This window comes from Muscardinus avellanarius (assembly GCF_963383645.1).
Source record: "Muscardinus avellanarius genome assembly, chromosome: 16".
NCBI lineage: Eukaryota > Metazoa > Chordata > Mammalia > Rodentia > Gliridae > Muscardinus > Muscardinus avellanarius.
The window spans coordinates 58,375,006-58,392,323 of NC_137802.1; the positions used below are offsets into that span (position 1 = coordinate 58,375,006).

The 17,318-nt window shown below is 43.6% G+C and overlaps 1 protein-coding gene across 1 annotated transcript in view; it reads left to right on the top strand.

Annotated features, from left to right (window-relative positions):
- Nucleotides 1–9,242: 9,242 nt before the first annotated feature.
- Nucleotides 9,243–17,318, top strand: part of DDX42 (DEAD-box helicase 42) — a gene marked incomplete at its 3' end in the record, with an annotated part of 53,921 nt that continues 45,845 nt past the window's right edge. The window contains exon 1 of the mRNA XM_080714102.1: nt 9,243–9,359. The remainder of the gene's footprint in view (nt 9,360–17,318) is intronic.

A 17,318-nucleotide genomic window follows, 5' to 3' on the forward strand; every position in this document is an offset into this window, starting at 1 on the left:
TTAGGGGATTCTGTAAAATTCTCTTTTCATTTACACTGAGTATTCCATAAGCATTTTTCTTTTTCTTTTTTTCTTTGTGGTACCAGGGATAGAACCCAGGGGCATTTTACCTCTAAGCTACACCACCGGCCCTATTTTTTATTCTTTATTTATATTTATATTTATTGGTACTGGGGATGGAACCCAAGGGCATTCTACCTCCAAGCGACACTCCCAGCCCTATTTTTTATTCTTTTTTTTTTTTTTATGGTACTGGGGGTGGAACCCAGAGGCTTTCTACCTCTGGGCTATACTCCCAGACCTATTTTATATTTTATTTGGAAACGGTTACACTATGTTGCTGAGAGCCTCACTAAGTAGCTGAGGCTGGCTTCGAACCTGTGTGATCCTCCTGTCTCAGCCTCGCAAGCGCAGGGATTACAAGCATGAGCCACCATGCCCAGCATATTTTTTATTATTTATTTTGAAACAGGGTCTCAGTGAGTTGCAGAGGACCTCACTAAGTAGCTTAGGCTTGATTCGAACCTATGCAATCCTCCTGTCTCAGCCTCCCAAGCACAGGGATTACAAGCATGCATCACCATGCCGGGCTTATTATTTTAAAACAAGTTCTTACCAAGTTTCAAAGGGCCTAAGTATCTGAGGCTGTCCTCAACTGAGATCCTCCTGTCTCAGTCTCCCAAATGCTGGGATTACAAGCATGTGTCACCACGGCCAGTTACCATGAGGATTTTTCAAGGGCGTATAAAAAGCTCCTAAAGAACCTGAGAAGGGAGTAGAATGAATAATACACAACTATTCGGCCAGGCATGATGGTATACACCTGCAATCCTAGTACTTGGAGGCTAAGACAGGAGGATCACAGGTTTGAGGACAGCCTCAGCAACATATCAAGACTTTCAGCAACCTATAAAGACAGTTTCAAAATAAAAAATGAAAGCCAGGCATGGTGGTGCACGCTTGTAATCCCCGTGCTTGGGAGGCTGAGACAGGAGGATTGCACAGGTTCGAAGCCAGCCTCAGCTACTTAGTGAAGCTCTTAGCAACTTAGTGAAACCCTGTTTCCAAATAAAATATAAAATAGGTCTGGGAGTATAGCCTGAAGGTAGAAAGCCTCTGGGTTCCACCCTCAGTACCACAAAAATAAATAAATAAATAAATAAATAAATAAATAAGTAAGTAAGTAAGTAAGTAAGTAAAATAGGCTGGGGGTATAGCTGAGAGGTAAAATGCCCCTGGGTTCAATCCCCAATACAATACACAAACACAAAGATGCAACTATTCAACTGTCAGTAGTAACAAAAATAATACAAAAGTAAAAAATCCATTCAGGGCTGGGCATGTAGCTTGGTGAGAGAGCATTTGCCCAGCATGGCATGAGGTCCTGGGTTTGATCCCCAGCGAAACACACACACACACACACACACACACACACACACACACACACACACGTGACATTTGCCCTTAGATCAATTTTGAATGTGCCTACAGATGTTAACAAAGGTAAACAACTTAAAACAAGTGATAAGCACAGTTCTAAAGATTTACAAAAAGCAACCAATCCACATAAAGCAAGAGTTTTAATCCTCTAACAATCCTTTAAGGAAAGTTATTAACATCCCCATGTCAGAAATAAGGAGAATGAGGCACAGAGATGCTCAGAATACAATTACCAAGTGACACAGACCTGTGATTTGATCCCAGGGTTTTGCCTTCGGAATCTACACTGTGAGTCATCTTTCAGGCTTTTTCTCAAATGTAATCTAGTGGCTGTGGCATTATATTATTTACCTAAAGGAGTAATTTACTATTAACTGGTTTAGTGTGTATGGTGGAATTCAATATACCAGCATCTTGTAGGTTACAGAAGAGAACACTAACTAGTCCAAAATCTGAACAAGTTTGTAAACTAACAAATATAATGAAACTGTATCAGTAACAAAAACATTATATGAAAACATGAAGGACAATGAAAATAGGTAAGTCATTTTAGCTACAACTGACAAGTAGCTAAATGGGCTGGGTCTGTAGCTCTGTGGTGAAATGCCTGCCTAGCACACAAGTAGCTCTGGGTTCTATCTCCAGCACTACCAAGAAATAGCAGTTATAATATTTCAACCATCAAGACCATTTAGGCTCTATATTAGTCCTCTCTCATCTAAACACCAGGCCTATTTCAGTTATCTCGAAGACATGTCCACTTTTATGCCCTACATAATTTTTAAATTTAAATATGAGTCAGATAACTACTTTAGCCTTTGAAGAGTACATACTAGTCTTTTGTATACTTTAAAAAATAACCCTTTAAGCCGGGTATAGTGGTACATACTTGTAATCCCTGCACTTGGGAGGCTGAGACAGGAGGATCGCACAGGTTCGAAGCCAGCCTCAGCTACTTAGTGAGGCTCTCAGCAACGTAGTGAGATGCTGTTTCCAAATAAAATATAAAAAATAGGCCTGGGAGTATAGCCCGGAGGTAGAAAGCCTCTGGGTTCCACCCTGAGTAACACACACACACACACACACACACACACACACACACCCTTTAAAAATGTAAAATCCATTCTTAGTTCACAGGCCACCTCTAGGCTATAGTTTGATGATCCCAGGGATTTGATTTTCCCTATCTTATCTCTTTCTTTCTTTCCTTCCTTTCTCCCCTCCCCCACCTCTCTTGGCACTGGGGCTAGAACCCAGAGGCATTCCACCTCTGAGCTATACCTCCAGCCCAATTTTATTACTTTATTTTGAAACAAGGTCTCATTAACTTGCAGAGGACCTAAGCTGCTGATGCTGGCTGCAAACCTGTGATCCTCCTGTCTCAGCCTCCCAAGTACTAGGATTACAAGTGTATACCACCATGCCTGGCTCCCTGTTTCTTTTCTTTTTTTTCCCCTTTCTTTCTTCTCTTCTCCTTCTCCTTCTTCTTTTTTTTGTGGTACTGAGGGTACCTCTAAGCTACACCTCCAGTCCTAGTTTTAAGTTTTTTTTTTTATTATTTTGTGTGTGGTACTGGGGGTGGAACCCAGGAACTTTTCTAGTTCTGGGCTACACTCCCAGACCTATTTTATATTTTATCTGGAAACAAGGTCTTACTAAAGTTGCCGAGAGCCCTTAAGTAGCTGAGGCTGGCTTCGAACCTGTGCGATCCCCCTGTCTCAGCCTCTCAAAAACTGGGATTACAAGCATGTGCCACCACATCTGGCTTAAGATTTTTTATTTTTGAAATTGGTTCTCACTGAGTTGCAAAGGGCCTTACTAAGTAGCTGAGGCCGTCCTCCAACCATGAACCGCGATCCTGTCTAAGCCTCTTGAATGTTGGGATTACAAGTGCACGCCACCACGCTGGGCTTAACACAGTATTAGTTTAAACTGAGCTCTCTCCCCATTCCTTACTTTTCCTCCCTAAAGACCACTGCCATCTTCCTAAAACTCAACTTTTATTACATCAGAATTAAGTAATCATTAAAGGCCAAACAATTCCTGCACATTAATATAAAAATTCTTGGCTTTCACAAAATGATTCTATTCTTTCTATTGTATCTTCACTAAGCAGTGGTAGATACTATGTGGAGATAAGTGAAACATGATTCCTGCCAAAATTTGTACAGGCATTAAATGTTACAGTATTACTTATGTTTTTTTTTTTTTTTTTTTGCTGGTCTGGGGATGAAACCCAGGGCCACTTGACCTCCGAGCTACCCCCCCACACTATTTTTTATTCTTTATTTTGAAACAGAATCTCACTAAATTGCAGAGGGCCTCATTAAGTAGCGGAGGCTGTCCCCAAACCTAGATCCTCCAGTCTAAGCCTCCAGAATGCTGGGATTACAAGCATGAGCCACCACACCCGGCCCCAATATAATTTTTAATTTGGAAACAGGGTCTCGGTAGGTTGCTGAGGGTCTTGATAAGTCACTGAGGCTGGTCTTTAAACCTGTGATCCTTCTGTCCAGCCTCCCAAATACTGGGATTACAGGGCATGTACCACCATGCCATGCTAACAAATTTACTTTTTGCCTATTAAAAACTGTTACAGTGCTGGGCGTGGTGGTGCATGCTTGTAATCCCAGCGCTTAGGAGGCTGAGACTGGAGGATCCCAAGGTTCGAAGCCAGCCTCAGCTACTTAGTGAGACCCTATTTCCAAATAAAATATAAAATAGGTCTGGGAGAATAGCCCGGAGGCAGAAAGCATCTGGGTTCTGGATTCCACCCCTAGTACCAAAAAAAAAAAAAAAAAAAAAAAGAATGTTAGAATGTTGCAGCCGGGCATGGTAGTGCATGCTTGTAATCCCTGCACTTGAGAGGCCAAGACAGGAGGATCCCGCAGGTTCGAAGCCAGCCACGCTGGCTTTTAAGAGACCCTGTTTCCAAATTTAAAAATATAAAAATAGATCTGGAAGTGTAGCCCAGAGGTAGAAGAGTTTCCAGGTTTCCAGGAACCCCAGTACCACCCCCCCAAAAAAAGTTACAAAAACAGGCATGGTGCCGCACACTGAGACTGGAGGATCACGGTTCAAGGACAGCCTCAGCTACTTAGTGAGGCCCTTTGCAACTCAGTGAGACCCAGTTTCAAAATAAAGACTAAAAAATAGGGCTGGGGGTGTAGCTCAGATATAGAATGCCCCCAAGTTCCATCCCCAGTTACAGGAGGGGAAAAAATTATTACAAATAAAGTTAGAACCTATGTTTTTGAAGTGAATGCACATAAGGAAAAAAAAATTTAGAGACATATATCTACATATATGCAATAGTATGTACGATAGGATTTTGTGTATTTTCTCCAATTTTCCTACAAGACACACTTGTAATTAAAAGAAACAAATTTTATAAGTAAATAAACAAAACTATAGTTTTTACACTGAAGAAGAGGTACTGCAGCTACAACACAGAGGCCTGAAATAACACACTTTATTTTATAAAGCATTGGGTTTGTTGACCCAAGTGGGAAAAATGAGTCTGGAAAGGACAGCAGGCGGTAGCTCATAATTTTACTTATTTTGAAGCCAGAGTTATTCTACCTCTGAGCTATAATCCTAACCCTTTTTATATTAAAACAGGGTCTTGCTAAGTTGCTAAGGTTCACCTTATGCCTGTAATTCTCCTGTTTAAGCCTCCCAAGTAGGATTACTGATATATTACAACTCTTTTGGCTTTGACAATCTTTATTTAAATACCACACCAAGAAGTTCAAATAACTAGAAGGAACTAAAGGATTTTATTTTTATTAACTTTTTTCTTTTTTGCAGTAATGGAGATGGAACTCAGGGGCATTCCATTTCTGAGTGACACCCCCAGCCCCATATTTTATTCTTTATTTTGAGACAGGGTCTCAATGAGTTGCAAATGGCCTCATGAAGTAGCTGAGGCTCTCCACAAACCATGATCCTCCTGTCACAGCCTCCCAAATGCTGGGATTCTGAATACCTGGCTGAAATAAAGGATTTTAAAACAGAAAAATGATACAATCAAATCTACAATTTAAGCTGAGGTGGTGGCACATGCTTACATGCTTTTTTTTTTTTTTTGGTACTGGGGGTGGAACCCAGAGGCTTTCTACCTCCAGGCTATACTCCCAGCCCTATTTTTTATATTTTTATTTGGAAACAGAGTCTCACTAAGTTGCTGAGAGCCTCACTAAGTAGCTGAGAGCCTCACTAAGTAGCTGAGGCTGGCTTAGAACCTGTGCGATCCTCCTGTCTCAGCCTCCCAAGCGCGGGGATTACAAGCTTGCACCACCACGCCCGGCTTAGCACATGCTTATAATCCTAACACTTATGAAACTGAGACAGGAGGATCACAGCTTCAAGGCCAGCCTCAACAAATTACCGAGACCCTGTTTAAATATAAAAAAATAAAATAGGGTTAGGAGTATAGCTCAGAGGTAGAATGCCTCTGAGTACAATCCCCAGTACCAAACACAAAAAATAAAAAAATTGCAATTTAACCCTAACAATTTATAGGTAGAATAAATCCAAGAATGGTACTGGAAACAAGAAAATTGAAAATGATGAAATAATTAGACAAAACAGTATAAAGGAAAATTGATTTGATATTTATGAATTACACTTGTCTACAAAAAGTAATCAGATACGAAGAACATGGGGGAAGATCTGCAGTGATTCCAAGTTTTGTAAGAGCTGGACAAAGCCATAGTTAATTGAGATAAAGAACTATGAAGGAAGAAAATAATGGGAGAAAAAATAACAAATTTATTAAAAACTGGGATGTCTGGAGCCAGGTGTGGTAGTGCACATTTGCAATCTCAGCATTTGGGAGGCTGAGACAGGAGGATTGATTGCAATTTGAGGACAGCTTCAACTACTTAATAAGGCCCTTTGCAACTCAGTGAGACCCTGTTTCAAAATAAAGAAGCCAGGCGTGGTGGCGCTTGGGAGGTGGAGACAGGAGGATCACGCAGGTTTGAAGCCAGCCGCACTGGCTTAAGAGACCCTGTTTCCAAATTAAAAAAAAAAAAAAAAAAAAAAAAAAAGTATAAAATAGGTCTGGGAGTGTAGCCCGGGGGCAGAATCCTAGTACCACCAAAAAATAAAATAAAATAATAAAGAAGAAAAAAATAGGCTGGGGGTGTAGCTCGGAGGTAAAATGCCCCTGGGTTCAATCCCCTAGTACCAAAAAATAATTGGGGCATCCCAAGTGGTAGGCTAGAGGATTAACATTTCTCTGGTAAGTGTCAAAATGTCCTGAAAAGGTGTTATATCCCATTTGAGAGAGAGAAAGAGAGAGAGAGAGAAAGAGAGAGAGAGAAAAAAGGAAGTCACTGGAAACAGAAGTAAGAGAGTTCAGCATAAAGACTTGATTTCAAAAAAGAGATGGCATGAGCTGAGTGTGGTGTCCACGCTTGTAATCCCAGCATTTGGGAGGCTGAGACAGGAGAATCAGGGTTCTAGGACAGCCTCAGCTACTACTTACTGAGGCCCTCTGCAACTCAGTGAGATCCTGTTTCAAAAAAAAAAAAAAAAAAAAAGAATAAAAAATAGGGGTGGGGGTGTAGCTCAAAGGTAGAATGCCCCTGGGTTCCATCCCCAGCACTGCAAAAAAAAAAAAAAAGAGAGAGAGAGAGAGAGAGAGAGAGAGAGAGAGAGAGATAGAGATAGTATGGGAAAATACACATGATTACACAGAAAATTAGGGCGAGAGAGACAGAGAAAAGAACCAAAACAAAATCTTGAAGCAAACTGTAACAGCAAAGAGGTGGACACTATCTCCTGCAGTTACCTATCACAGAGAAAGCACTCGGTATTAGTTCTCTTCCTTCTGCTGTGCTTTATGAACACTCTCTAAGAGTTTAAAAATAAAAAAACCCCTCTGTTTTAGTGCTTCACTTAATAAAAAGAAGCAACTGAAGGTTAGCTCTGGTTCAATCAACTTTATTAATGGACGCCATAAGGTCTGGTCGTTTCCAACTAAATTTCAACTTGGAACATTCCTATCAAAGAAGCATTTCTAAGATAACTCTTGGCCTGTAATTCGGCTCTTTCAAGGTTATTTAGGTTAAAATTATATAAGCCATTTGTATACTGGCTTTCCTTTTCATAAGTCTCAGCTGCACCTGTCAGCCCATTTTTCAAATGCACAACTTCCTGCAAGGCCATCCAGGTTCTAGGACTCTTGAAGCAGGGAACACTAACCCCGGGCTGGGCACAAGCACTACCAAGCCTGGTGTGCTTATCTTCCTTAAGTTCAACCAGTAGTCTCAGAGAGATTGATTCCAGACTTAAGAACGAAAGAGGCACTGAGTGGAGCCACTATCTCGTTGTTACTTTAGGCCTTTAATGACATTAACAAAATATGAGAATCCTGAAAATCACATAGGCATTTCAACCTCTGTCTCTTAACTAGTGTTGGCTAAAGGTTTCATGTCAGCAACTTTCAAAGAAGATTAACTACAGCGGTCACTTCTCTCAAACCACCCGTGTCTAGTCTCTTTCCACCATGAAGCATCCATTCATACTAATGTCTACGCTCAGCCGGGCGTGGTGGCTCACGTTTGTAATCCCTGCGCTTGGGAGGCTGAGCCAGGAGGATTGCACGGGTTCGAAGCCAGCCTCAGCTACTTAGTGAGGCTCTCGGCAACTTAGTGAGACCCTGTTTCCAAATAAAATATAAAATAGGTCCGGGAGTATAGCCCGGAGGTAGAAAGCCTCTGGGTTCCACCCCCAGTACCACTAATAATAATAATAATAATAATAATAATAATAATGACGTCTACGCTCCATTTTTCCTGCCGCACATTGGAAATTTCCTCTTAAGTTTGTCATTCTGGTCGGCATTTGCTCACAGCTCTGCGGAAAAGATCCTGAAAACCATTAAAATCCTCCCTACCCCCGAAGACCAACAAAAAAAATGGGCCGGAAAAGAAAATCGGGATATAGAAGAAAACGCGGGGACCGACTCATGTCACCCAAGGCAGGACTTAAGGGTGGGTTAGGTGCGACACGGGGCCAGGTTACAGGCCACGCAAAGCAGTCACCGCTCGACCTGGCCCAGCCACTCCGCCTAGCGCGACCCGGCCCGCTCACCTACTGGCCCCCGAGGCTTAAAGGCGGCTCGTCGCTTCTGCGGCCGCCTCCTCCTCCCCGCCTGCCTGTCAGCCGGGCCGCCGGCTCCGCGGTCTCGGCGGTTTGACCCGCGGCGATGCCAGCAGGACACCGCGGGAGCAGGTAGCTCAGTCACGCCGCTCCAACTCCTTACGTAGCTCCGCGGTCCGTTACGTAGACTGCGTGCGGCTCGTCCGCGCATACGCAAGACGTTAGGGGGCGGGGCGTGGGCCGAGGACCGCCTCCCCCCCCCCCGCCCAGCAGAGGCGAGGTGGGGCTGCTGGGAAAATTACATAATCCCCGCCCCTGGACCCGGAGTGTCCCAGCCGGAGCCAGCCCTCCCCACTGGGATCGAGTCGGCTTGACGTCACACTGAACTGGTGCTCCGGAAGCTAAAGGCGGCCATGCTCTCTGGGGCCATGTGGTTTCAGGGATGTGAGGAAATGTTGCCCGACTCTTATTTGCAAGGGCTCAAACTTAAGGGCATTGGTTTTTTTTTAATCTAAATGTGATTTCCGCCCAACCTCCTTTCCCTTGGGATTTCGCTGCCACTCTGTCTTCATCCCCAGGCCCACCTTCTGGACGGGAGGGACTCTGAAGCCTCAAGGGCGGGAGCCGGAGCGCCTTCCGGTTGCCGTAGCCCCAGGCCCCGCCCCCGGCCGGCGCTCTCCTCACTGCGCATGTCACGTGTGCGTCCCCCTCCCCCGTCAGCAACGGGCCGAGAGGCGGCGGCGGCGGCGGCGGCGGCGAAGGGGGCGGAGAGGGAGGAGCGCAGCGGGACGGAGTTGGGACCGCGCGTACTTCGGGCCGTGGGATTCTCTCCGCGCCGGCGGTAGTAGCGGCTGCCGGGGCAGCGCTAGCAGCAGGTTTGTGTGAAGGGATCCTGACATGGGGCTGCTAGCCCTTGGGGGGCACTCGAGGCAACCGCGGGGCCTAGTGAGGGCTGAGGAGCCCCGGCCTCGCTTAACAAAGAGTCGGCCGAGCCTCTGGGCCCGGCAGCCGAGGCCGGGGAGCGGTGGGCGTGCGGTCCGCGGCCACGGGGAGCCTTCCGAGCCGCGGCGCCTCGCTCGGCTCTCGCTTCCAGCAACTCTTATCGAGGCCCAGTTGGCGGCTTTCCGGAGGTGACGCCTGCCCGGCTAGCGAAGGGATTTGCAAGGTGCCGGTGCTGTGAGCCTCGGGGAGGATTCAGACCCGAGTGGGCAGCAGTTGGGACATACCAGCCCCCAAACAGGTGTGCCGGGTGACTAAAGTTGACGATTCGAAGACTGTAGAAGGTAGTCTTTGTGAAGCCTTGTGTAGAGCGGCGGTTAGCATCACCATTGTCACCAACTTTTTTGCGGCCTACTTGAAAGCCTGTTTGATGTGAGTAAATAATTTGGATGAGTTGCAAGCACACATACCAAAAATATAAGGAGAAACTTTCCTACTAGTCAGGTTGGGGTATTCTATGGCCTACTTATTATTTACCTCAGCTCCCGCTCCTTTAGGTTGTCATCCGATTTCCTGGGGCTTCTATGTATATTTTTTGTAAACGGTGTTTCTATGTCTATCCACCCACCATGTACTCTTCCAGAGTTCCCTAAAGGCCAGGGGACTATGTTTTAATTCATTTAAACTTTCAACTTAGAGCCCAGCCCAGTTCTGGAAGGTAGGAAGGAAACCATAACTGGTTAGAAAAGAATTGTTTTTAGACTTTCAGCAGTGGGGAAAAAACGTATTTTGTGTGATCCCAGGGGCATTTTACCTTCAAGCTACACCTCCAGCCTTTTTTTATTTTTTGTTTTGAAACTGGGTCTGGCTAGGTTGCTGAGGCTGGAACCTGCAATCTTCCAGTCTTAGCCTCCCAAGTACTGGGATTACTGGCATGTGCCACCACACCTGGTTAAGATGTGTTTTTTGTACCTAGAAGGGATTTTATATAGCCTAATGTATAATTCACTCATCATTGAAAACTTTTATTGGTGCCTACTGTGTATTTTACCCCTAGCATTGTTTTAGGTATTTGGGATAGATCTGTGACCCCTGTCCTCTTGAAACTTAATTTCTAGTCCAGAGAAGAGATACAATATTAATTTTTGTATGTTAGAAGATAGTGCCTGGGGAGGGGGAAGGCAGAAAAGATGGGGAGCCATTGTGTCAATTTGCAGCACAATGGTGAGGAAAATCATTTCAGATAAGCTGATATTTAAGCAGACTAGAAGGGAGGTGAGGGAGTGAACCATGGAAGTATCTGAGGAAAGGAACCTTTAAAGGGGAAGAGCAACCACAATGGCCTTCAAAAGGACAAAAGATACAGTCAAGGATGAAGGGGGGGGGGCTTTTCTGAAAATTTCACCTTTACTCTGAATAATATGGGAACCATCCCTACAGAAGGGTCAAGATTTGAATTAACATGTAATAACATACTTCATAGAGGAGTGCCTTTCTTCAATTTTGTGTTCTTGTCATAAAGATAATCAGTCCTTAGTATCATTAAACTGGTAAGAGAATGCTTCTACATGGAATTTGGAAATTACTTATATCTGGTTTTAGAAGAACATGATGAAATTTGCTTGCATACAGATTCTCATTAAAGAACTGACTAGTATATAGTGTGTGAGATGTTCTTCAAGTATATTATTAGGACCCATGCCTAATGGCTCACTACTGTGATCTCAGCATTTGGGAGCCTGAGATAGAAGAGCCACAGGTTTGAGGCGAGCTTTAGCAATTTAGTAAGACCCTCAGCAACTTAGACCTTATTCAAAATAATAAGTAAAAAGGTCTAGGGGTATAGTTAGGAGGCATATTGCCCTTGGGTTCAATTCCCAGGACAAAAAAGAGGAGGAGGAAAAAATTTGGCCAGATTTTGTGTTTTGGATAATAGTAGAAAACAAGAGTTTGGCATCATGGGACACAACTGTAATCCCAGCACTTGAGCATTGTGGCACACGCCTATTATTCTAGCATTTGGGAGACAGAAACAGAAGGATTGCAGGTTTGAGGCCAACCTTGGCAATTTAGTGAGACATTCAACAACATAGACTATTTCAAAATAAAAAATAAAAATAGAGCCAGATATAGCTCAGAGGTAGATTGGCTATGAGTTCAATCATCAGATACACACACACATGCACCAAGATATGTGGTGGACTAGGCTGGGCATCATGGCATATACCTGTAATCTCTGTACTTGGGAGGCTGAGACAGGAGGATCACAAGTTTGAGGCCAGCTAAGCATTTTGTAAGACCCTCAGCAACATAAAATAAAAGCTGGGCATGATGGTGCACACTTGTCATCCCAATACTTGGGAGGCTAAGACAGATCACAGATTCTAGGATAGCTTCAGCAAGTAGCGAGACAGTCATTAACCTATTGAGAGCCTGTTTCAAAATAAAAATAAAATAGGCCTGGAGGTATAGCTCAGAGGTAGAATGCTCCTGAGTTCAGTCCCCAGTACCATCCATAAATACAGACAGACAGACAGACATAAAATGGATGGAGAGCTGGACATTGTGGTAAGTTTCTGTAATCAGTTGTTTTTAGTCCACTATGTATGTTTGTGTGTTGTGATACTAGGGATTGGACCATGGGGGCATTCTACCACTGAGCTATATCCTTAGCCTAATCCTCTTTTTTTTTTTTTTTTTTTGTGTGTGTGTGTGTGTGTGTGGTATTGGGGATGAAAGCCAGGAGCATTCTACCTTCAAGCTATACCCCCAGCCCTATTTTTTATTCTTTAGTTTGAAACAGGGTCTCACTGAGTTACAGAGGGACTCACTAAGCAGCTGAGGTTGTCTTTGAACCTGAATCTTTCTGTCTCAGCTTCCCAAATGTTGGGATTACAAGCGTACTCTACCATGCCCAGCTTATATACTATTTTTGGTAGTACTGGGATTAAACCCCCAAGGGCAGTCGACCTCTGAGCTACACCCCCAGCCCTATTATTATTTTTTATTATTCTTTTTTTTTGCGGGTCTGGGGATGAAACCCAAGGGCATTTGACCTCCAAGTTATACCCCCTGCCCTGTGTTTTATTCTTTATTTTGAAATAGGGTCTCACTAAGTTGCAGAGGACCTCACTAAGTAGCTGAGGCTGTCTGTGAACCACGATCATCCGGTCTCAGCCTCCCGAATGCTGGGATGTGCGCCACCACGCCCGGCTACTCTTTATTTTTGAAACCGGGTCTCGCTAAGTAACTGAGGCTGGCCAAGAACTTGTGATCCTCCTGTCTCAGCCTCCCAAATACTGAGATTATAAGCTTATAGCACGGCCACACCTAGTGGCTATATTTTATTTTAAACAGGATCTCACTAACTTGCTGAGGCTGGCCACAAACCTGCAATCCTCTTGTTTCAGCCTCCCAAGTACTAGGATTTCATGCCCAGGTGGTTATGTATGAATGTATGTTTGTTTATTGTGGTGCTGGGGGCAGAACCCAGTGGGCCTTTTGCCTTCAGGCTATACTCCCAGCCCTGTTATTTTGGAAACTGGGTCTTAGTAAGTTGCTTAGGCTCTTGAACCTGAAATGCTCCTGACTTACCCTTCCAAGTACTGGGATTAAAAGTGTGAGCCATCACATCCAGTTTCTGGGTGTTTATTTTTAAAAGGAATCTTTTTTAGCTGGGCATGGTAATACACATCTATCCTCTTTATACTTGGGAAGTTGAAACCTGAGGGTTTCAGGTTCACAGGCATCCTCAGCAATTTAGCAGAGACCCTTATCTATTTAGAGAGACCTTATTTCAAAATTTAAAAAATTAGCTGGGTGTTGTAATCCCAGTACTTGGGAGGCTGAGACAAGAGGATCGCGGGTTTGCAGCCAACCTCAGCACTGAATAAATCTTTTTTTGGTACTATGGATTGATCCCAAGGACATTCTACTCCTGAGCTATACTCCTAGCCCTATTATATTTTTTTGTTTTAAAGTAGAGTCTCACTGAGTTGTGGAGGGCCTCTAAATTGCTGAGGCTGTCCAGGGACCTGAGATCCGGTGTATCTCAGCCTCCCTAGTTACTGGGATTACAGGCTGCACCATCATACCTGGCTCTAAAATAAGTCATGTGAGCTGGGCGTGGTGGAGAAGTTTGTAATCCTAGCATTTGGGAGTCTGAGACAGGAGGACCATCATCACAGACAGCCTCAGCTACTTACTGAGGCCCTTTGCAACTCAATGAGACCCTGTTTCAAAATAAAGAAAAAAAAAATAGGGCTGGGGGTTCATCTCAGAGGTAGAATGCCCCTGGATTCCATCCCCAGTACCCCCCACCCCCACCCCCCACACACACACAAATCATGTGTGTTAGTGCCTTACTGCGTTTCTGGAGATTGAACCCAGAGGCATTCTCCCTCTGAGCTTTATACTCAGCCCTTTTTAATTTGAAAGTATCTCAATAAATTGCAGAAAACCTGCCTAAATTGCTGAGGCTGGCTGCAACTTTGATCTTCTTGTCTCAGCTTCCCAGGTACTGGGATTACTGGCCCATGCTACCACACCCAACTTCATTTTTATTTTTATTTTATTTTATTTTTGCAGGTTTGGGAATGGAACCCAGAGGCATTTGACCTCCGAGCTACACCCCCTGCCCTATTTATTATTCTTTATTTTGAAACAGGGTCTCACTAAATTGCAGAGGGCCTCATTAAGTAGCTGAGGCTGTATGCGAATCACGATCTTCCATCTCAGCCTCCCAATCTTAGCCTCCCTCCCGGATGCGATGCTGGGATTATAAGCTTGCCACCACACCTGGCTTTTATTTTTAAATTAGATGTTTTTTGTTGTTGTTTTGTTTGTTGGAGTTTTTGTGTGGGTGTTACTGGGGACTGAACCCTGAGCCCAGGGGCATTCTACCATTGAGCTACACTCCAGCCCCCCCTTTTTTTGGGGGGTCTGGGGATGGAATCTGGGTCATTTCACCTCCGAGCTATACTCCCTGCCCTATCTTTTATTCTTTATTTTGAAACAGGGTCTCACTAATTTGCAGAGGGCCAAGTAGCTGAGGCTTTCTGTGACCCAACGATCCTCCTTGCTTCAGCCTCGCAAGTACTGGGATTACAAGGTTGTGCTCCCACCCTCAGCTGAGTTTGTTGTTTTTTAATTAGGAAGCCATATTTTGAATACATTCCCCTGAAAGTACAGTATATTTCTATTTTCACCTATCACCAATCTGAGAAGTGCTTATGGAGGCAGGAGTGAGGTTTCAGAGCTGTTTGGTATCAGTGTGCTGGTTGGTGGGCAGGATGATAATACCAGGCATATTAGTATAGCCTGGAAAAAGACTTTGCATGTGGTAGGTAGGTTGTGTGCATGTGCACACCAAAAAGAGCTGTGAACAGACCTTAAAACTGAACTATAGTTAACATTTAATATCTTTATTATATCTTGACTTTCTTATTTTAATGGATGTCTCTTCAAACAATGTTTGCTAGCCAGACGTGGTGGCACACACCTGTAATCCTAGCATTTGAGAGGCTAAGACAGGATCACAGGCTTGAGGCCAGCCTTAGTAATTTAGTAGCAGCTGGGCATGGTCTTCTACTCTTGTAATCCCAGTACTTGGGAGGCTGGGACAGGAGGATCGCAGGTTCATGGCCAGCTTCAGCAATTTAGTGAGAAATACAGAATAAAAAATTCAAAATAAAGAATAAAATAGGGTTGGGGGTATAATTCAGAGGTAGAATGCTCCTTGGTTCAATCCCCAGTAAAAAGAATACAAATAAAAAATTTTTTTCAAGTACTTTAGCAAGACCATTTAAAAGTAAAAATAAAATAGGGCTGGGAATGTACCTCAGAGGTAGAATGCTCCTAGGTTCAATTCCCAGTAAACACACACACGTTTGCTTAGACAATGCAAATAATTATTTTTATATATTTGTGGTACTAGAGATTGAACAGGGACATTCTACTTAAGTTAGCAGAGGGCCTTACTAAGTGGCTGAGGCTGGCTGTAACCTGGGATCCTCCTATCTCAGCCTCTTCAGTATTGGGATTACAAATATGTGCTACCACACCTGGCAGAGTAACCTTTGAGAGCAGTTATCTTTTTCATCTTCTAACAGCTGTAATCCATCAAAGCTGTGTGACTGTCCAGAATCAGTAGCCATATACATGGTTTAAAAGTAGGGAAAACTTGCCAATAGAATAATTAATAATATATTGAGGATGATTTAGCTTAGATTTAATCAGGATGGCTAGATAACAGAGTATGCAGCAATGGAAGATGGTGATTTTCACAGAAACAAATGAATTTTGAAGAGTTTGGATGCATTTTTGTTAATTCAGTTTTTTTGGGGGGAGAGCACTGGGAATTAAACTCAGAGGTACTCTAGCACTGAACTACATCCCTATCCCTTTCACTTTTAATTTTTCTTTTGAAATAGAGTTCTGCTATGTTTCCAAGGCTCCTGCCTCAGTTTCCTGGGTCACTAGGATTATAGGGGTGCACCATTGTGGTGGCCCATTCAGATTTTTTTAAGTATTCCAGTCATTAAGCACTAAAGATATACTGCTGGACAAAACAAAAGTCCCTGTCTTTATACACTTGCGTTCTTTTTGTGTGTGTGTGTGTGGTACTGGGGGTGGAACCCAGAGGCTTTCTACCTCTGGGCTATACTCCCAGAACTATTTTATATTTTATTTGGAAACAGGGTCTCACTAAGTTGCTGAGAGCCTCACTAAGTAGCTGAGGCTGGCTTTGAACCTGTGTGATCCTCCCATCTCAGCTTCCCAAGCATGGGGATTACAAGCCTGCACTACCATGCCTGGCCATATACTTGAATTCTAAACAGTAGGGTATTATTTGACCTTGCTACAGGTGATAAATTAGGGAATGTGGGCATTATGCTCTCTGGATTAACTAGGAAAAGGATTGCTTTTGCATTTTGCCAAGTCTAAAAGCTATTAAGCAACTTTTGTCTGCAGATCACATTATCTGCTTATTTGTGGCAGAAGTTGAGGTTTTAAAAACCAGGTATTTGGCCGGGTGTGTTTGTGCACCTTGTAATCCCTGCACTTGGGAGGTGGAGACAGGAGGATTGCGCAGGTTCGAAGCCAGCCGCGCTGGCTTAAGAGATCCTGTTTCCAAAAATAAAAAATAATAGGTCTGGGAGTATAGCCCGAGGTTGAAGGGCTTCCAGGAACCCCAGTACCACCAAAAAATAAAAATAAATAAAAACCAGGTATTTGATTTACTTCTTTTGTAATTGAGTTTGTTGGTTATTTACTAGGACTGTTTTATCCCTATGTTCTCTTTAATTGTCTAGAAGAAAAGTTATATATTCCTTTTTAATTTTTTTTTTATAAATTCCTGCTTGTGGTACCGAGGGTTGAGTCCAGGGGCGCTCTATTTCTGAGCTAGGTGCTTAGCCACTTTTTATTTTGAGATAAGATCTCTCTAATAAGTTAGTAGGAACTGAACTCAATCCTCTGATCCTCTTGTCTCAGCCTCCCAGGATTACAGGCGTGTGCCGCTTGTCCAGCTATATATCTCCTTTTGTGTGTGTGTGGTATTGGGAATTGAACCCAGGGACATTCTACTCACCAAGTTACACTCAGAGCCTTATTTTATATTTATTTTGAAACAAGGTCTTGCTAGGTTAATAAGAGTCTCTCTACTTGCTGAGACTGTCTTCTAACCTGCGATCCTCCTGTCTCTGCCCAAGTACTGGGATTACAGGTTTGTGCCACCACACTTGGATCTTTTTTTTATTTTATTATTATTATTATTATTATTATTTTGGTGGTACTGGGGTTCCTGGAAGCCCTTCTACCTCCGG